This window comes from Cryptotermes secundus, unplaced genomic scaffold (genome assembly GCF_002891405.2).
Source record: "Cryptotermes secundus unplaced genomic scaffold, Csec_1.0 scaffold5, whole genome shotgun sequence".
Taxonomy (NCBI): Eukaryota; Metazoa; Arthropoda; class Insecta; order Blattodea; family Kalotermitidae; genus Cryptotermes; species Cryptotermes secundus.
In genome coordinates, this window is record NW_019724742.1 from 586,572 (window position 1) to 608,302 (window position 21,731).

At 43.1% G+C, this 21,731-nt stretch overlaps 1 protein-coding gene across 1 annotated transcript in view; it reads left to right on the top strand.

Moving 5' to 3' along the window:
* Positions 1-21,731, top strand: part of LOC111862676 (protein sprouty) — a 314,018-nt gene that overhangs the window by 234,420 nt on the left and 57,867 nt on the right. The gene's annotated exons all lie outside the window — the stretch shown is intronic.

A 21,731-nucleotide genomic window follows, 5' to 3' on the forward strand; every position in this document is an offset into this window, starting at 1 on the left:
ACTTCGGTTTATACAATAGCTACACTGTACCACATCCCAGAAAACGACATTGTTCATAGTCACCTCCGCGAAAACCTCAAATCTTACGTATCGCAATGGAGTTCAATACGACTGGTTTCATTTCATAACCGGTTCCGTTATGCCATTAGAATTAAGAAATGTGCATTGATTTTTCCTTCTTTTAATCTGTAAGACATTCGATGTGACTTCCTTGGGTCTGATCCACCGCAAGCTCTGTAATCACGCAAGAAAAATTTGGGAAACAAAACATATGGTACTATGCTCTGCGCTAGGCTGGATCCGTTGACCCCGGTCTGTGGTCCAAAATGAAAGCAACTTTCCTTCTTCTGAAACAATCCTATCTACAACGTCAAGTTCAATACCTAATAATTTCGCGACACAAGCTGGAAGATTAGCCACGCGATAAATTTACTTCCCCAATGCTAAACCTTCTCAACTTCCCTCAAGGGTTGATGAGGGTGTGAACGTCATGTGGAGTGATCGTTTTCGAGGTTGTTTTTGCTAGGAATACTTCGCAATACACAGGTTGTGGTATATTTTTTCGCTAAAAATGGATTTGGGATGCTTCCAGCGGACCTGCCCACCGTCCTCAAACGTCTGACTTCTGGCTGATGAAAGTTTCATTTCGAGGTGTCCTATAGAGGCCTATGTGTATCGTTCGAGTATCCCTCGCCTACGCTCGTATGTTCACCGGGAAAAATAATTTCCGTAACCTGTTGTGTCATCTTGGTTTACTGGGACGGAGACCTCCCATTCCTTGTCTATGCGTACTGTTATCGGAAGCTTCTGGTGCGGTGCTCCACTTGTTACAAGTTGCTAGGCACTGGGGATGGTGTGCTCATTTGTTTTCGTTCAGATAGACAGAGCTAAGGCCGATCACAGTGACCGCGAGGTCTAAGTCATGAACTATCTTCGCCCACTCATACACTGGGATCGTGGGTTCGAATCCCACTTGAGACATGGATATTTGTGTGCTTTTATTCTGTGTTTGTGCTGTCCTGTGTGCAGGTGGCGGCCTTGCGACGAGCTGATCACTCGTCTAAGGACTCCTACCGACTGTGTAGTTTATTTCTTTTTCATTTTCTTGGGGTATATGAGACTGTAGAGGCCTTGCGACGAGTTGATCACCCGCCCAAGGAGTCCTACCGTATGTGTAAGATCTAGAAAAACCTAAGTGAACGGAGTTCATGGAGGTAGGCCTAGGCCCACTGGGGATGTAGTGCCAAGGAAAGAAAATATGAGACTGAGTCTAATTGGTACGTCGGTCACTAATTGGCCTATTGTACCTGCCCCGGATGATAGATGATGAATTTTGAACAGTCGGTGGAATGAGAATTGGCAGGGGAAACGAATTGCTCGGAGAGAACCTGTCCCAGTGTCTCTTTGTCAGACACAAATCCTATACCGAATGTGTAAAATATCGAGAAGGTGAAAAAGCGGCCAAGGCCCAACAAAGAGGAATAGATAGATAGACAGACAGACAAATAGATAGAAAGAGCGAGCGAGCTAAGTGGCTCCCACCGTTTCAAGGTTTATTTAGTTTTGTGAAATGAAAGCTTAGAAATGAGGAGAAAAATAAATAATATTGTTTCCTTTTATTTATATCCTATACATATAGTAACACTACAGTAAAACATGTTTACTGTAACAACTTTAAAAAATCGAAAGGAACTGATATTCTTCCGTTGACAGTACACTCGTATTGACTTGATTTCTCTTATGTGACTGCTATCGTGTATATTATGGTATGAGAAATGGCATCTTACGCACAACTTGAGAAAAAGTAGGCCTAGTAGTGTTATCTCAACATCCCACAACCCTATGGGCCTCCACGGCCTGTTACAGGGATACCTTTACTTCTTTTCAGTATGGTTATGCTATTCATTATGCAGGTTCGTACAGCGCATCAAGTTAAGTACAGAGACCTTACCTGGAGCACAGTTTCTGTTAGCTCAAACCCCATGTGTTTCTGAAACAGAAGGAGATGGTGGGAGTGTTGGAGCAAGCGTTCCAACGTGATAACAGTTCATCGACGCTGTATATACTGAGCTACTCACAGAGTTGTTTAGTAAATCATAAGCAGGGCCCGGATTTTGATGACATGTCATCTTTTTTTCCTTGTATCTTATGCGATGCTCTTAAATATATAAATCTCGGATATGAGCTGCTGGTTACAGAAATGTAAATTTTATAGGTAATTTTTTGATAAATTTTTGGGCTTTTAAGGGTATTTCTTGTCATTTTTGACCATTTTAGGGAATTTTTCTTCATATGTTTTCTGAAATGTGAATAACATGGAAGCGAAGTGTTCTTTCTTTTCTCCTTTAGGTCATTTTATAGGTCATTTTTTTTTAATATTTTCAGGTCATCAAAATCCGGGCCCCTGCATATTACATTTTTGGGTTATATTTTAGGTATTTTTTCTGGACTTTTTCGGTTATTTTATAGTTCATTTTTAAAATATTTTCAGGTCATCAAAATCCGGGCCCCTGCATATTACATTTTTGGGTTATATTTTAGGTATTTTTTCTGGACTTTTTCGGTTATTTTATAGTTCATTTTTAAAATATTTTCAGGTCATCAAAATCCGGGCCCTGATCATAAGCAAATAAGTAAATATTAGTCACCACAGGGTGCATCGACATCTGCAACAATGACGTTGCTGACACCACGAACAGAGGTCAAAAATGTGAATCATAGCCGATAAACTGATCTCAGCATTAGTGGAACGGAGGGAACTGATGACGGTGAAGGAGACTGAGGGAATAATATTACAGGTTTTTACGCAGTAAACGAGAACAGCAAAACGAAAGAGCTGAAGGTTCTTCCTTTGCTTAATTAAGCACCAATAAATCGCGTCAGGACTGTAAACGTCAAACGTAGATCTGCTTGAAAAAGAAGCTGCTGTTCCCAAAGGGTAACCAGGATATGATAAACTGCGCAAACTCAGACCCTTTGCCATGTCGAACTCCTCCATAAGAGAAACGCATGGCCGACCGTTCGTCCGCTCTTTCTGTTAACGAGTCAGTGATTCCTTTCAAGGGGACATCCAAGCATAAAACAGTACATGTCCTTGACACCATAAAACAAGGCAATAAAATTTGATGCCTTGAAGACAGAATCGCGGGCTGCAGTCTTCATTTTGATATTAACTGGAAATACTGATGAAATCGCCTTAGCAGATGCAGGCAGGGTTTTGCTTGATTTGTGCAGAATATTGATTGATAACAATACCTCTTCATAGTCGATTTTCTGAGACATTTCGAATGAATAACAACCACACTTCAAGGAGGAGCTGTGGTATACGAATGTGGTTAGATGGGGATCTTTTGTGTTCCTGGTGAAGTAAGTTAACAATGTGCGATTTGAGGGCCTCCCTGGAGTGACTCTGAAGGGTACTAACTTCTGGAATGTGAATCCACTTTGTCTGGTGGACGTTTGTCGACTTTCCTGCAAAGTGTCTGTACATCTGTACGAGACTACAATTCGTTACATCCCACTTTTAGGCCAAACACGTTCTTATGAAGGGAGCAGCTGAAGATTTTGACTATGCAGCTCCAGGAAAATTGTAAATCGCCATGTAGTGACAAAATTCTGATACCTGAATGAGATAGGCAGAGTATGTAGCACGTATGGAGAGAGGAAGAAGTTCTATAAGATTTTGGTGAGAAAATGAGAAGGGAAGAGGCCACTAAGAAGAACTAGACATAGGTAGGAGGATAATATTAAAATGGAATTTAGAGAAATAGAATGGAGTGTTACGGGCTGGATTGAACAGGTTCAGGATAGGGACCAGTGGAGGGCTCTTGTGAACATGTTAATGAACTTTCGGGTTCCATAAAATGCTGAGAAATTCTTGGGTAGCTTAACGACTACTTGCTTCTGAAGAAGGATTCATCTCCACGGAGTTAGAGAAGGAAATATCGATGTACGGTCTACACTTTTTCTTAATTTTGTATACCAGCATGACTGCAGCCATGCTTTGCTAAATGTAATGGGAAACTCATTCGATGTGTGTTTATGGACTTAGTGTCAAGTTTGTGTCAGTGTTTGTTTACTACTGAGTGTTATATATACGTATTTATGCGAAGTGTTTTGTGATTATTTTCTTCAAAAGATTTTTACTCCAACTTTCTGTGTGGTACTACTTTTGTCAGAAAATTAGTTCATAGTAAATAGGATGTTTTCTTTAAAAAAATTGCACTTTCTTCTTGAAAACTTTTTGATAAACGTGGATGTTCTCTGTCCTTTCTTGTGAACGCAGTGTGCATGTGCTTGTCGTGATAGGGTTACATAGCGCCCACGTACTCGTATGTCGAAACTTAAGGATATAATGAAAAATAACTTATGACTCCAGTGGAAGGAGCCGGGATAGCATAGTCGGTATAGCGACTGGTTATGGGCTGGACGGCCGAGGAGTCGGAGGTCCAGTCCCGGTAGGGACAAGAATTTTCTCTTCTCCACATCGTTCAGACCGGCTCTGGGGCTCACCCAACCTCCTATCCTATGGGTACCGAGGGGTCTTTCCCCGAGCGGCTGAGGCGTGAAGCTGACCACTCACCTCCACGTAGTCCCGAGGACAAGAAAACGTGGATCTATACATCCGCTCCCCCATAAGCCTTTATGGCGTAGTGCTTAATTATTTAAGCACAGGGACAATTTTACCTTTGACTCCAGTGGAACGTAGATAACATTGCCACTTTGTAGTTTGGGGACGAGGTTGCGAGCGCTGGAAACCTCAAAGGTAACTATGACAGTAGCATACCGGTAAGTGTTCATTCTCGGATCGACGGAGAGACAAGCGCCAGCGGCAGAGAAATATTATAATTTATAATTTTGGGGTAGTGCGGGTAGGTTGGTAACCCTTCACATGAGAATATGAATACTGACGTGCATTACAGAACTGAGCCGCCCGGAAGTTTAGGTGTAAACGACTAGAGGCGAAACAGGACAGGCCAGCAGAATGTAATGAACGTCAAAAATATCGTATGTTGCTGCAGTATAAATGGGTAATGAAATTTTTAGTGCACAACTCCGGGACACACTTTGAGAATGGAAGGAGTGCAGGAGAGATGGAACGAAAGGATGTAAGGATGGTCATATTCACATGTTGGAAGCTGAGGATACTTCGTCCTTAAAATAATAATAATAATAATAATAATAATAATAATAATAATAATAATAATAACAAATCAATTCTTTATGATTTATGTGCCGAGGTAACAGCCTAGTGTTATATTCCAAGAGTCTCAGTTGAGGCACGCATTACGTCATTTCTCACTTCATTTATTTCTAATTGCACTGACTCTAGCTTGTTAGCTTGATAACGAACTCAGGTCTTTCCATGCCTTGCATTGCTTTCGAAAAATTATCTGCTCGTTTATGCAGAAATAGCAGCAGGAAATTTCTAAACTCGTTTTGTAAAAACCTAAAAATTAGCGTCGGGCACGCGGTAGCGTAGTTGATTGAAGCGCTATGCTACAAGCCGGAAGGTCGCAGGTTAGATTCCGGATGACGTCATTGGATTTCTAAATTAACCTAATATTGCCAGCCGCACTATAGTCCTGGGGTCCACTCAACCTCTAATAGAAATGAATACCAGAAATCTTCCTCGGGGTAAAAGTCGGCCGTCGCCGTAACCTCACCGCCATTTGTGAGCCGGTTGTCTAGAAAATGTGTGAGCTACGGCGTTTCACAACGCAATGGGTCTCTACGGCCTGTTACGGGGATAGCTTTGCCCTTTATTTCTGCGTCCTCTATGAAAAATCCTAAATGCTGAATAACGGTGCACGCAATTAAGACGCCCCACATCGACCGATTACATAAGTAGACTTTCTTTGTTCAGAATATTGTTGAAAACGCACTATTTTATTCTTAGAGTGGCTGACTGCCCGGTCTAGAAAACCGAAAATTAACGGCCGTGGGGATTCGTTGCGCTGACCACGCGACACTCTTTAACCGCTAAAGTTAGCACTAACTTCGCCGACAAACGGCGGCCGCTCCGTCGGTATACTTCGCTTGTTTTTGTTTTTGTGGCTGACTGCATATCGTACCAGCTCCGGGTGGGATAAATGAGAAAAAATGGAACATTTGGTGAATTAAGTATTGGGAAGCAAAATCGAAACACTTGAAGAAAACCTGCCCTAACTCCGCATTGTCTACCATAAATCCCACGTCAACTGAAGCCGGAAACCGGAGACTAACCGCCTGAGTTGTGGCTCGGCAAGCAAGACAGTTACGTTAGATAGCTCGGCTGCCATGACCGGAAGTGGATGTATAGATCCAAATTTTCTTGAACTCGGCACTGGTTGGAGGTGGGCGGACAGCTTCACGCCTCAGCCGCTTTTCCCCGGGAGAAAGTGCCCCCAGGTATCCATTGGATAGGAGGCTGGGTGAACCCTAGAGCCGGTCTGGACGATGTGGAGAAGAGAAAATTCTTGACCATACCGGGACTCGAACTCCGATCCCTCGGTCGTCCAACCCATAGTCAGTCACTATACCGACTGCGCTATCCCGGCTCCCAAGCATTTACGTTTCATGTCAAGTAATGCAATCAGCAGGCCCGTCTGGAACTTTGAGGCTGCAGCTAACAATTGAACGTAATGAGGACTACCTCAGTTGAAGCATGTGACTGTAATGTGCAACTTCTTCAATTAATTACGGGCCGTAAGTTCTGCCTAGAACTTGTTCCTGATGTGATCACAAGTTACTTTACATGCATCTGCATCTGATATATCTAAGGAAACGTTAGTTGTACTGAAGGTAAGATGTCATGTTGTCTGGGAGGGCAACTGTTCGTTCTAGGTATTGTCCTGCCGCTCAAGACGAGTTTCTTAGTCACTTGTCCACTGCATTAGAAGAAATTATGGGGAGGAAGCGAAACATCCACAATAATACCGCATGGATTTCGAAGTCGTAGGCTTGTGAATGAAGATTCCTGATGCAACCGACCTCGAAATAGACTGAAAGGAAGTTGCATAAATGTAGTCTGTAAGTACTAATAAGAATGTTACGAACACAAGAGTAGGCTGTCTTGTTTCCTGTTTCTGTGACACAACAAACCTAGGTTATGTTGTTTTATTTTGCATTGTGCTTGATACAGCGCTCATCAGTAATGAGACTGACGTGACTAAGTTTGCATGAACCTTGTAGTTGAGTATAATAGCAACTCTCAAGATTTGTATTCATGATGTGCTCGCTTCGATTCTTGGCCGGCACAACGGCTATTATTACTAAGGTTGTTTTTTTTTTGGTTTTTCTGTCTTCCTGGAAAATGCCCAGGAAGTACCTCGAATAGGTTCCGTTTGTTTCCTTCTGAATTCTTTCCAAATTCATCGTAGCATGCGACGCTGTGTAATCTGAGATACTAAGAGCATCGGAGATAAAAGACCACAAAAAGGGTGTAGGCAGATGAGAAGGCTAGAGCATTCAAAATGAATAGTTCTTAGGTCTATACAATTTTGGTTTGTAAATTCCAATAGAATTTATCACTTGGGAAATTTTAGCATACGCGAAATTAAAAAAAAATCAGTGGTTTAAGTCCGCAAGCGAACTATACCGACCGAGCGACCGCCGCAATCCGTCAAGACGGAAGAATAATTATTATTCCAGCAGTGCTTCACGCTCATCTGCCACCAAGGGCTGCTACGTACGGACACTTCAGCCGAAGAACTTAAAGTATGTTGTGACGTTGACAAAGCAACCATATCCACGTGGAAGAATGGAGACTTCTGCGTAGAAGACAGGCATATATTTGCGAGATTTCGTGTTCTCGTAGCGTTGGCTGCGAAGCGTACCATCTTCAGGGCTGGTAGAAGTTTACTACTACTTCGGAGGAACTTACTGCCTCCATCTTCAGGACCTAAGAGTAACATCCCGAAGATTACTGTGCAGATCTATATTTTTTGCGGAATATCCAAAAGCCTCAGCACACTCCTATGTGGCATTGTGCTACGCAAAGCGACAATTTCAAATTAACGAAATTCGTAGGAACACGTTGAGCATATCTTTTCTTAATACGTATGCAATTGGATCCCCCATCTTGGAATCACATGTGTGCCCCAGTTTTCCATCCGGTAAACGCCGTAGTCCCACAGCGCTTGGAAAGGAGAGAGAGACAGTGCGACTCTACTGCGTTCAACATTCCTGCGAGTTACGTCACATCCCGCCCGCGTGCGTCACTTCCGGTAAGCGACGAAAGGTCCTTGCCTTTGGCCTCCCGTCTCATGCGACCAACTGAACGAAACATGCGACAGACCGCCATGGCAAAACTCGCCGTGTCTGATTCCAGTGTCTTGTAAACATGTTATTAAATTTGGAAAGATCATAGGTCAGACTGCCCCCAAAAGTTTACCCAAATCGCGGTGTACAATCAATGTAGCACTGCTGCTTCGTATTTTAGAGGACCTAAGTTTGAATTCTGCTCCGACAATCCTAACGATATCGCGGTTTTTCTCAGTGCATTCATGCGAACCCCGACATGGCGGCAGGAATCTTGGTCTGCAGACAGGCTACACTGATCGATGTTTTCCTCAGTCCCCCAAGTTCGATGTGAGATTCTCACAGCAGTAACTGAGAAATACAGTCTGTTGGCTTGAAACGCCGTGTAGTCTGGAAAATCTTGACATGCCGGAGGAACGTTTCAGCTTATACATCCTACCAATGGATGTTACACTGTACGTAAAGTCAAAGGTATATTTAGGGACCGTCAACACAGCAGTTAATTATAAAACCGATATTAAAATATTTAACATTCGGGTTATTTTATTTTCATCCCACTACATGTTTCGATCTGACTGCCTCTGTGGTCTAGTGGTCAGAGTTCTTGGCTACAGATCCAGAGGTCCCGGGTTCGATTCCCGGCGATACCAGATTTTCTGAGAAGTAGTAGGTCTGGAACGGGGTCCACTCAGTCTCGTCAGGATAATTTAGGAGGTACTTGAATGGAAAAATAGCGGTTCCGGTCTAGAAAATCGAGATTAACGGCCGTGAGGATTCGTCGCGCTGACCACGCGACACTCTCTATCCGTTAAAGTTGGCACTAACTGCGCCGACAAGCGACGGTCGCTCGATCGGTATAGTTCTCTTGCGGACTAAAGCCACGGAGTTTTATAATCTGTTTTGATCTATCAAGATCTCTCTGCTTATCTATCTAATGTCTAAAGTGAGCTCATCTTCTTAATTAACAAGACGGTGGAAATCTGAAAATCTATGAAGAATACAATTCCAGACATTCTTGACTTCGAAATCGTGTTTATAGACATTTGGTAGAGCTCTTTGGAAACGGGATCGGACCCCAGGGGACCTCTGTCTGCACAGTGCAGCACGCACAAACAGCAGACATATTACACCGAGTGAGATTCGAACATACGACTCAAATGTCCGAGCGGTACTGGTAGAAGATAATGCACGTCTCAGACCGCACGGCCATTGCATAGTGGACAGTTCTGACACTTATTTCCCCTTATCTCCCCCTTTCCTCTTTGTTTATACCCACGTGTGTTCGTGTGCGCGTGCGCGTGAGTAATGTAACGTCCACTCCGCGCCAGTCGCAACGAGTTCCCGGGAAAACCGACAGAGGAGCCGCTTGACGGCTTGCAAATAGGGTAGAAATAAAATGTTACTTTTCATTTCGAATGACTCTCTTTCATGTTACAAGTTGATAGATTCATAAGTCGCAAACTCTACGGCTGTAGGCCGATGGTGAAATCTTTTTTGGTAGTAGGCACGCATGTTTGAGGATGGACATCATCACACGGGTTAGTGAGCAGCAGACTGTATACGCGCTTTCAGTTTACCTTCCTTTCTTCTGTTCTACTTTCTTCAGAATTTCATCGAAGTATTCGACGTATAATTTGTTGACAGATGGGCTTAATTCTTTCTCCTTTGCGACAGTTTTATTTATCTCTAGATGCATTGCAGGCAGCACACCGCGGGAAAATTTGCAGGCTATGAAACTAATTCAGTAAACAAGTTATTCAAATGTAAGATTTGAGGCTTTCACGGCGGTGACTATGAAGAAAGCAGTCTTCTGGGATTTGGCACCGTGTATATGTGGTGTTAACCGACGTTCCTCCGAAACGTCGGTTAACACCACATATACACGGTGCCAAATCCCAGAAGACTGCTTTCTTCATAGTCACCGCCGTGAAAGCCTCAAATCTTACATTTGAATAACTTGTTTACTGAATTAGTTTCATAGCCTGCANTGCTTTTTCCGTTTGTTCTCGAAATGCCCATGCAAGATACAAATACAAAAATAATAGAAAAGCAAGCGAATGTGCCAGAGTTGTTACTGCTCCGCATGCATTTCCTAACTTGTTTGTTCCTTCCCTACGCCTACTTCACGTTCACTAGCGGTAATCTCACATGGAGACTTACTTCGTAATCTTCGGCCTGACGAAACGTTCTGACGACAGCCGGTTTCCGTTCATTCCCGAATCCGTTTCATAATGTTAGTGCCACAATTGAATACGAGTAATAGCGACTCTGACGGATGCAGAGTAGCGAGAGAGGAAGGCTAGGTGTAGCAAGGGAGCCAATCAGTCGGGGCCACTTCCTCTGTGCTTCGGCTTGCCGGACGCACGCCCACTGTGTTGCCCAAATTTGCCTCAGGAAGAACGTGGCATAATTTGTATGGCTTCCTGCCCGTGTCTCGTATGGCAGTGTTTCTCATCAAGTGGTCCCCGGGTCAGCAGCGGCCTGAAAGTATATCACTCCTATTAATTTGCTTCTTACAGAAGGTTAGTAGCCTCAGTCCCAGAGTAGCCGTAGGATTTGGGGTGGGCACAATGACAGTGGACAGGTTTTTCTCGGAGCACATCGGCATTTCTCTGGCAATCATGTCACCAATGCTCAGAACTCATCGGTCTTCAGTGACTGTTACGGCAGCCCCAATTGAGACTGCAGTGCCAAAGTTTCTTTTCGGCCCTATACGTAACTCACTCAAGGAGCTGAACCCTTCTTGAGAAGCTGCTATTGTGCAGTTACTAAAGAACTTCCCAGCGTTTTATGGAACCCGAAGGTTCCTTACCGTGTTCACAAGAGCCCTCCACTTGCCCCTATCCTGAGCCAGATCAATCCAATCCATACCGTGTTCACATTTTCAAAACATCTCTTACCTGTCTTTATGTCATAATTTTGCCCTGCATTTTGGTGACGAGAGAGCAACATATACTTAGTTTTCTGTGTTTACTTCTAGACTAACCTCCTTACTAGAGTCCATTAAAGTTTCTGTGTGCTTCTTTATAGTATCTGTGTTATCACCCAGTGGATTCACATCATCGGCATAGACCAGCAGTTGATGTGTCCCGTTTAATTTCAGTCCCACCCGGTTTTCCTGGACCTTCCTAATGGCATATTCTAAAGCAAAGTTGTAAAGGAGTTGCGATAAAGCATCTCCTTGTCTTAGACCATTCTGGATAGGAAATTTATCAGACAAATGTTTATCTATATGGACATTACTATATGTTTCGTTTAATTTTGTAAAATGCATAGCTTACTTCACAAGCCCCCTAAAATCTAGAGCGTCTGTCCGAAATGCGTTGATTTGGTGATATTTATTAATTAACCTTAATTTTCAATTCCATTTAACTCCCGTTTTACTTAGTGCAACTTTTACATTAGCCGTACGAGGAACAACATTTAATACATGTCTGACTGTATCCTCGATAACAGCTACTTTCGTGGGTACTCTTACCCTTGTATGATCCTGGTGCTTCACAGAGTCTCTTGCTGATTATCTTAATGCCATTGCTGCACTTGAACGATTACATAAACTGTTATAAATTGCTAAGGTAACAGTTGGATAGTGTTGCATCGATAGGGTAACTCAGTTTTCTAGTCATTTTATCCATGCCACGACCAGCCAGTGTCGTCTTGGTGCAACTAAGCTTCATGAGATTATTGTGTCGTCTTGTTTAAACCCGGGTCACCTAGTCAGCCACCCTTTGGATAATTTCTTAGAAGTCAGATAAAGAAATGTCGCTGCAAGTCACTAACTGCTCTAGACCTGACTCCGGGCGCTCTCCTGCGACGCATGCGCACATGGTTTGGCACCGGATTTTGCCAAATTTTACTTATATTTACGGATTAGGAAACTTAAAGCCTGTACCGGCCTCACACTCCAGCACCTTTCTGTACTTCCTGTTTTCGACCTTTATGTTTATAATTACGCTGTCTTTTTTTCTGGGCTTCTAAGCATGTTGTCATTTGTTTTAGTGACTATAGACGGGGTTCGAATTGGTAATTGGATTTATTAACCACTTACAGGTCGTAATTACAAATAATTGTAACATTGTTACTGATTTTCACATTAAAAATCACTCAACGCTAAATCCGTTGCCAGGATACGACTAGTGAAGACTGAGAAACCTAGTGCGTGTGTAACGGTAAACTGCAAAGCGTGTAGATCGGCGATAGCGTTGTATTGCCATTAGTTCCGTGTGGTGTGTACTTGGTGTAAATAAATCCAACCATCCAGTCCAGAACCCGTCTATAAGTCGCGCACAACCCCTACAAGTGACATTATTTTAACGCTTTGAATTTACTTGCAAACCACCCTCCTTGCTTGGGTCTAACATAACTGCTTTATGGTGTTTATATTTCCACCATATGAATTTGCACGAGCCATCATTTGACGAGTCTGATTCAATTCCGGTACATCCTGTTCGTCTCCTGCGGTTCTGAAGCAAAGTTTAAGAGTAATGGCTCTAAATCATCTTGTTTCAGAATATTCGAGGTATGAAATGCATCAAATATATACTTACAGGCCCACATGAAAAGCTTTTAAATCCATTTACTTACTTTTTTTTTTAATTCGCTTAGTGGGGGGTGGATTCCAACTGGGTCCACTGGGCACGGCGGCCACTGATTGGCCTATTGTACCTGCCCCGAGTGATGATGATCATGGAGAATTTGGTGGAATAAAGATTGGCAGGGGAAACCGAAGTACTCGGAGAAAACCCGCACCAGCGCCACTTTCTCCACCACAAATCCCACTTGACCAGACCCAGGATCGAACCCGGGCCGCCGCGAAGGGAAGCCAGCGGATAACCGTTCGAGCTATGGCGTGGCCTCACTTACTTACTCACCCATGGACCTGAGCCCTTCTGGAGGAGCCGCCAATTCTGCAGCTACTCAAGAATTTCCCAGCATTTTATGGAACCCGAAGGTTCATTACAGTGTTCACAAGAGCCCTTCACTGGTCCCTTTCCTGAGCCAGATCAATCCAGTCCATCCCATCCTATCTCTCTAAAATCCATTTTAATATTGTCTACCCACCTACGCCGTGGTCTTCCCAGTGCTCTCTTTCCTTCTGGCTTTCCCACCAATATCCTATATGCCCTTTTAAATCATTTAGTTAAACGAATTCCATCTCTGCCGCTGATATTTTCTGAGCGGCCAGGAGTACGTAATAACGTTACAAGCCTCCAACTTCATCGCCTACAGAACTGAAGCTCGCTATTGTGACGTGTCTAGAACCATTTCTGTTCTAGGTGTAAGATGGTCCTTTTCCGTGACAATTTCTGACGACAGAATTGTACGCATTTCTCTGTTTAATTTTAGCCGTGCTACATACCTCACCCATCTTAACATCCTTCATTTAACCCCCCTCGTACTGATGCCTACACATTTTGAAACCCCTCTTGATTTCATGTTAAGTACAAATATCCTTCCCTACACTAAACGTGCAATTAACTTATTAACTACGCCTGTGAACTAAGTGTTCTAAGACCGTGAATGTTCTCAGCTCGTCAGGCGTGTGCCTACTATAATGATGCACGATAGTTCATTATCGTAATCGCAAAAAGTTTCGCCGTTGGGCCATATCCCGAGCCAGTTCAATCCAATCCATGCCCACGTACTCTAAAGCTCTCACATCTTCTCACATACGCTTAACTCTTCCGGAAGTTCTCCTACTTTCAAATTTTACGATCAAAAATTGTTGTAATTTTTTCATGTTTCCCCGTGCATATAAGATCCGTGATTTAATCACCATAAAAATATTGGATGAAAAGTTCGAAATATTAAGTTTCTAAGCATATAATTTCTCCATTATTGTGTTAGTTGTTCTCTCCTAAGATGAAATGCCCTTCTAAGTGTTTCGATTTCAAATTCTAACAGTTTTTAGATGACAGAGTGGACTAACGCGCAAGCCGAAGCAGCAGCACCACGCATACATGACATCGATATAATTCTGACCACGTCTCACGCACTCCCTTGTTCAAAACCTGCCTCCTAAGCTTATGTCTGAATGTCATACTCCAGATGTGTTTTATTGACAATTTGGTTTCTAAAGGCTTTGAGCTACGTTCTTCCACACAAGTAAGAGACCATGTTTCACACCCGTTCAAACAAACATGCAGAATTATTCCTGTATGTTATATATTCATATATATTATTTTCGTCTTCCTCTTGCTCCCCTTTGGAGCATAGAGACGGTAGGACTCCTTGGACGGGCGATCAGCTCGTCGCAAGGCCTCTACCTAAACGCAGGGCAACACAAATACAGAATAAACGTATACACCCACCAAACATCCTTGCCTTGCGTGGGATTCAAACCCACGATCCCGATTTCCGAGCGAGTGAAGACAGTACATGACTTATACCGCTGGGCTACCGTGGCCGTCGACAATATTGTTAGTACTCTATGAATCAACAGTGCTTAGGAATCTTCTGCAAAATTTTTTGGTATATTAATATTGTCAGCATGAATTCGAATTCTACTTTGAGTGCTCTTTCCAGGTTGATGACAAACTGACCGTAACGGAATCTTGAGAGAAGAATGACGTCTTCTGGGATGTGGCGCCATGTCGATATTGTGTGGCCCGACGTTTCGGAGGACGTATCGCCTCCATCTTCAGGGTATGTAGTCACCTGCTCAAGCTGGTTCCTCGCTAGCGGATTTTTCTGCCCTGATGATGGAAGCGATACGTCCCTCCGAAACGTCGGGTCACACAATATCGACATGGCGCTACATCCCGGAAGTCGGCATTCTTCATAGTCAGCGCCGTGAATACCTCAAATCTTATGAATCTTGAGAGGTTTGCAGGTAGTGGAGGGCTTCAGACAAGCTGATTTGCGGATACGTTGCGGCCGAACAATGTAGATATCTATTTCAAATGTGTGTGGGTTCTGGGCACTCACAGGATGCAACCCGCGGCGACCCTCAGTGTCTCCAGAAGAAAGGAGGTCAGTCTAGTCAGATGAACACGGAAACAAACCTCTCCTGAATGACCTCTGTATTTGACTTCCGTCCGCCGTTTGACAAAACCCTTCTGCGTGTCTGTTAGCTCCCTTTGTTTTTGTAAATGTAAATACTTGTGGCCGTGAAAGAAACGCTGGATCCGAAAGTGTTATTTTTAATTTCGCTCGTCTGTGCAGTTTCTGTAGCGCCTGAAGGTTGTAACAGAGCGAATTACGTCACGGGATAAATGAAAACACCCGACAGACGTTCCGCTGTTTATTTCGCTCATCCATTACAAACAGGAAGGACGGAAGGACGGAAGGACCATAATTTTGTGTCCCGGCCTTGTTGATCGTCCTTTTCAGAAGTTCTCACTACCCACCGTCGGTTGAGAGGATGACTGAATAATGAACAGGAAGGGATATGAAAGGGAGCCTAATTTGAAGTCAAGTAAGTAAAAGGTAAATTCGTCCCTGTGCTTGATTGCCTATCTGGTCTAGTGGTCAGAGTTCCTGGCTACAGATCCAGAGGTCCCGGGTTTGATTCCCGGCGCTACCAGATTTGCTGAGAAGTAGTGGGTCAGGAACGGGGTCCATTCAGCCTCGTGAGGATAATTAAGGAGCTACTTGAATGGAAAAGTAGCGGCTCCGGTCTAGAAAACCAAAATTAACGGCTGTGCTATTTCGTTGCCCTGGCCTTGCGACACCCTCTATCCGCTAAAGTTGGCACTAACTTTTCCGACAAGCGGCGGTCGCCCGGTCGGTATAGTTCGCTTGCGGACTAAAGCCACGGAGTTTGTTTTTTGCATAACTAATTAAGCACTACGATAAGACTTATGGGGGGAGTGGGTGTATAGATCACTTTTTCTTGACCTCGGCACTAATTGTTGAGTGTTCAGCTACACAATCCGGCCGCTTTAACCCCGGGGAAAGAGCCCACGGCACCCATTGGATAGGAGGCTGTGTAAGCCCTAGAGCCTGTCTAGGCAACATGGAGAAGATAAAATTCTTGACCCCTCCGTCGTCTAGCCCGTAGCCAGTCGCTATACCGACTACGCTATCCCGGCTCACCTAATATGAGGTACTATTACGAATTTGCATGGAGGGGCTGAGAAAATCTGCGATAAACCTTAATCATGACAGAGGATTCCAGCGCTGAAGTCTGAACCCTGGACCTCCTAGAATACGAATGCGTAGCGCTATCCAGTCGACGGCGAGTTTGGTGGAGCTGTCTACATGTTGTCTCGGGATAAATATCCGGAAGTTTAACTGCGTTCTTTGATGTGACGCCGTGTAGTGTGGTAGAAGTTCACTGACATTGCGGAGGAAAGTACCGCCACCATCTTCAGGGTCGAAGAGTAAGCCGAGTAAGGAAGCAAGCAAGCAAGCAGCGAAACGTCAGTACATTCCTACGAGACAACACGGCGTCGCACCCAAAATACATTACACTTTACAGTTACTGCTGTGAGAGGAACCTATGCTTGTGACGCCTGCCTTTCCACAAATATTTCCATGCATATGGCTGGGATAGCAGGGCCATTAGCAAACAGCTGGCCTATTGATCTATTTCTATGCATACATTCCAATTGTACTTTGTCTTATGTAAGGTCAACATTTCGTACCGTCGCCATGTTTGGAAAGTCATCTTGTACAAAAATGTTTCACACAGGTTTTGAATGTATGGCCTATATTACGATCTATTCCCATGTATAATTTCGCACGTATCATTCCTATGGTTCCTAGGTTATGCTCATCAGACCGGAATCTAAAGGCACATTTCGCTCCACTGTCATCTTCTCTTTTACAATATACAGTGAAATTATTTCAACAGAAAATGTATTACCTCACAAAATGTCAACATCTCGCTTAAGATGGAGGTAACTGGAACGTTTCTGCTTCAGCCGCTTAAATATCATGAGGCCGTCGTAATAGAAGGGGCCTAAATACACATTTATGGACCATCCAAACGGTGACCATAAAATTTACTGAAATATTCATCTGTCTCTGCAACAGTTTTATTTTGTGATATTTCACCCAAAGTAATAACATTAAGGGCAAATAATATGGAGGAGCAAACAGAAGGAAATGAAGAAAGCAGTCTTCTGGGATTTGGCACCGTGTATATGTGGTGTTAACCGACGTTTCGGAGGAACGTATCGCCTCCGTCTTCAGGGTAGAAGGAAAAATATAAGAAATCTGCAAGCGAAGAGACCGTTAGAACCGGTGAAAGCAGACCAGTCTGCTTTTTCTTCTACCCTGAATATGGAGGCGATACGTTCCTCCGAAACGTCGGTTAACACCACATATACACGGTGCCAAATCCCAGAAGACTGCTTTCTTCATTTCCTTCTGTTTGCTCCTCCATATTATTTGCCCTTAATGTTATTACTTTGGGTGAAATATCACAAAATAAAACTGTTGCAGANGTATTTCGGCCCCCAACCGGTCATCATCAGGTACTTCAATTCGCCAAAACTCTTACCTGCATTGAATGTCAGTCATACATTTCACGTGTAACTGCATGCAGACATTCAATGCAGACAACAGTTTTGACGAATTGAATGCCTGATGATGACCGGTTGGGGCCGAAACATGTTGTAAAAAGTGAGACTTTTAAGATGACTCAGATGTCTAGGGAGGAATTGTATTAATAATGCTTCAGGAGAGGTAAGGCGTGGGGGTGTGGATTGGATTCAAGAGGCTCAGGATAAAGTACGGTGGCTGGCCCTTGTGAAGGCGGTAAAGGATTCGAGCTGTAATAAGGGCGAAGAGTTTCTTTATGAACTGGTGAGACCATCATCTCAAGAAGGTTCAGTTAGCTACCCGGGCTTCCACAATGTATAAAATCAGTTTGTGACATATGCCACCATTGCACAATCCAGGGCTGATCTCTTTCCGAGAATAGCTACGCCACTGCTGGCTCCTAACGAACGTAACGCAAACGTAGGTTCATTTGCACGATTTAACGCAATTGACGCAACAAGGGGCCCGTTCTCTGCGCCGGGATCGGAGTTGCAATCCTGCACATCTTCTGCTTTGTAACGCCGTGTAGTTCGGAGACAGCGAGACGTTTCGGAAGAACATATCGCCACCATCTTAAGGTTAGAAGGGTAAGAGGCTTTCGGGAAGTTGAGCCCGTCTGGTTCCTTGCTTGGCGTAGTGTTCTGCACTGACGATGGAGTTGATGTTTTCATCCGAAACGTCGAGCTGTCTCCGAAATACATGGCGTTATAACCCAGATGTCACTGCTGTGTGGACCTCAAATCCAACATTATTATTATTATTATTATTATTATTATTATTATCATCATTATTATTATTATTACCCTTTCGAACACTGATTTGTTTTCGTGTTACTCTGTAAAGCACTGTCCTATTTAGTTAGGGACTTTTGAAATGACCGCTCCCCCAACCAACGCACCCTACCAGTGCCTAAAGGGAATTCCATTCGTAAGAGGTCAGAGGATTTGTACCATGAATTCCTCTGACAATACATCACAGATACAGTTCAAGATAAAATTAATATTTTAACTTCTGAAAGTTAATATCCCATTAGAGCGAAGTTACAAGTTAAATATTTCAGCTATTTAGAATTCCAGTTAAGATGGACAAAATAAAATGGAGGTATAGAGTTCCAATTGCGTGCCTTCCGACTTCTTTGTGACAAAATAAGAAGGTTATTTTTAAAAAATAAAAAAGGAACCACTTTCGATATTTTGTAAAGAGCTTGCAATGACTCCTTAGCTCTGTGGTTCGGAGAGCTGAAGACCTTTGACTGCACGACAAGTAGCGGATATGCGCTTTGTAAGACCAGTACAAGCCACTGGACAGGAAGTTCAGATGAAGACCTTGTTATCAGTAGTTAAGAAATATCGAGGAAATTGATAAGAACGTCAGGGAAGAAAAACGTGGAGGGGGTCCGGAAATGTGCACTGAAGTGTACGTAGATATCGTGAGGAGAAGGCGAGGGCGCCCACGAATGAGTAGGAGCTAGCAGTTCTCTCAGGCGTCGGTACAGGCCAAAAACCTAATTTATTATTATTATTATTATTATTATTATTTCGCCTCGACGCTCTCTTTCTTACTCAAGCTTACTTTGGCTCGAAATTCTGCCCTTCTGTTCTGGAAATTGTTGGTCTCCGAGTTCCTCTTCGGTATGTCAGAGACCTTGCTCAATGTTTGCACCTCATGTAAAGTTGTCCTCCTGCTGGATGTGCAGCAGCTGCTTATGTTGTATGCAGGGATGTTGACGTGTTCGGAGCAGGACAGTTCTTTTCAAACATTTTTATAATATGGTATAATTGTTATTATTATTTTTTTTCCTTGGCACTACAGCCCCAGTGGGCCTAGGCCTACCTCCATGAATTTCTCCGTTCACTTCGGTTTTTCTAGATCTTACACATTCGGTAGGATTCCTTGGGCGGGTGATCAGCTCGTCGCAAGGCCTCTACCTGTACACAAACACAGAAAAACGCACACACACAAACTAAACATTATGCCCTGGGTGGGATTCGAACCCACGATCCCGGTTTCCAAGCGAGCGAAGACAGTACATGCCTTAGACCGCTTGGCTACCATGACCGGCTGTTACTATTATTATTTGCATGAATATAAAAACAATTAAACTTAATTATTATTATTATCCTCTCTAAATATCTGTACGTTTCATTTTACAATTAAATATTTATACGTTTCATTTCTCAGTTCTGAATAACAACTTAGATTTATGTTAATTAAATTATTATTATTATTATTATTATTATTATTATTATTATTATTATTATTATTATTGATTATTTACTTTTCTGCATTAATATGTTTTCCTCCAGTGCTTGCCAGTAATTTGTCTTTGGCTTTATGTTGTGTTTGTTCATAATGTAATTACTTGTATCTACACTGTGCTCTGTCTGTAATTGGCCTTGCGGCTGTTGACTCAGCACATAAATAATAAAGAATTGAATTATTATTATTATTATTACATATAAGAGTCGAAATAGCTCAGTCGGTATACAGACTGGCCACGGGCTGGACAGCCATGGTTCGATTCCTGACAGTGTAAGATTTCTCTTCTTCACAAAATCCAGACCTACTCTGGGGCCCACCCATTCTCTTATCCAGTGGGTACCGGAGCTCTTCCCCCGGGGTAAAGCGGCGGGGGGGGGGAGGTGAAGCTGACTGCTCACCTCCATCTATTGCCGAAGTCAAGAAAGGTGGAGCTATACCTCCACTCTCCAATCTGTTCTTATTGCAGTGTTTAAGTAATTAAGCACGGGGGCTTTAACCTTTTCTGCCATTTTTTATTATTATTACATAGAAAATGGAGCCGGGATAGCCCCTTCGGTGTAGCACGTAAGCTAGGGGCTGAACGACGGGGATTCGATTCCCAGCAGAGGCAAGCGATTTTTCTCTCCTCCCTAACGTTCACACCGGCTCAGGAGTTCACCCAAACTCTTATCCAAAAGGTATTATGGGCTCTATCCCCCATGGTAACGCGGCAGGGTTGTAAAACTGCCACCTACGTCAAATGAGGAAGTCAAAAATGGAGCTATACCTCCATTCACTCATATGCCTCATGGGATATTATTTAATTACATAAATTAGTACAAGGGATAACTTCACCTCTACCTTATTACATATGGCCCATTTCATGGCGAGGAATATATTTCAATTTGCCTGCAAGGATTAATCAGACCGCTAAATAACTGAAATGCGAGATCGGTTAAACAGCCGAAATTTGAAACATGTACCTCCCGCACACGCTATAGTGTAGTCTGGTCCCAATTCGGGGTACATTCACATCGCCACGCGGGCCACGTCTCGAGCGTGACGCGATATACCTCCTCCCCCGAGAAATGGCGGAAATAGCTCTAGCTCTCACCGGATGTGACCATCTTCAGACGCACTTCCGGTCGCTGTATAAGCATCACAACTTCCTGTTGCCTACGAGATCTCAGGTACAGCCAGGCAGAGCTGCATTAGCTTCTCAGTAGTAGTAGTAGTAATAATAACAATAACAATAATAATAATAAAGCGTTACCACAATAATCGCGATAAATTGCAGTCTTAATTGTTATGTATCTCAGCTCCTTTCGCTCTTCCCATATTTTTTCAATCTTTAGCTGTTAGTGCACTGCGGGTAAAATATGCGCGTCCGTAAATTATAGTTAGCGTTATATTTCGTATGCAATGTATTTATATCACAACAGTTTGGAAGATTGCTGTATTCCAGACAGTATTAGGCTATTTTCTTTTTATGTATAAGGGAAAAATATTATGTCATGTGTATGCCCCACGTGACCGTATGCTTAATAACTTAATCCCTTAATAACTATTGAGTCTAATGTATTTCTATTAAGTTTTGTATGAACATAACGCCATCGCATGTCATTTGATGTCTGTAGTTCTAAATTTCGTACCATCACTAATACCAAAATGGAGGGCATGAGATCTTGACAAGTGGATGTGACACTATAGGGCTCTTAAATATCGATTGATAACACAGGCCTACAAAAAAAAATTTTTTT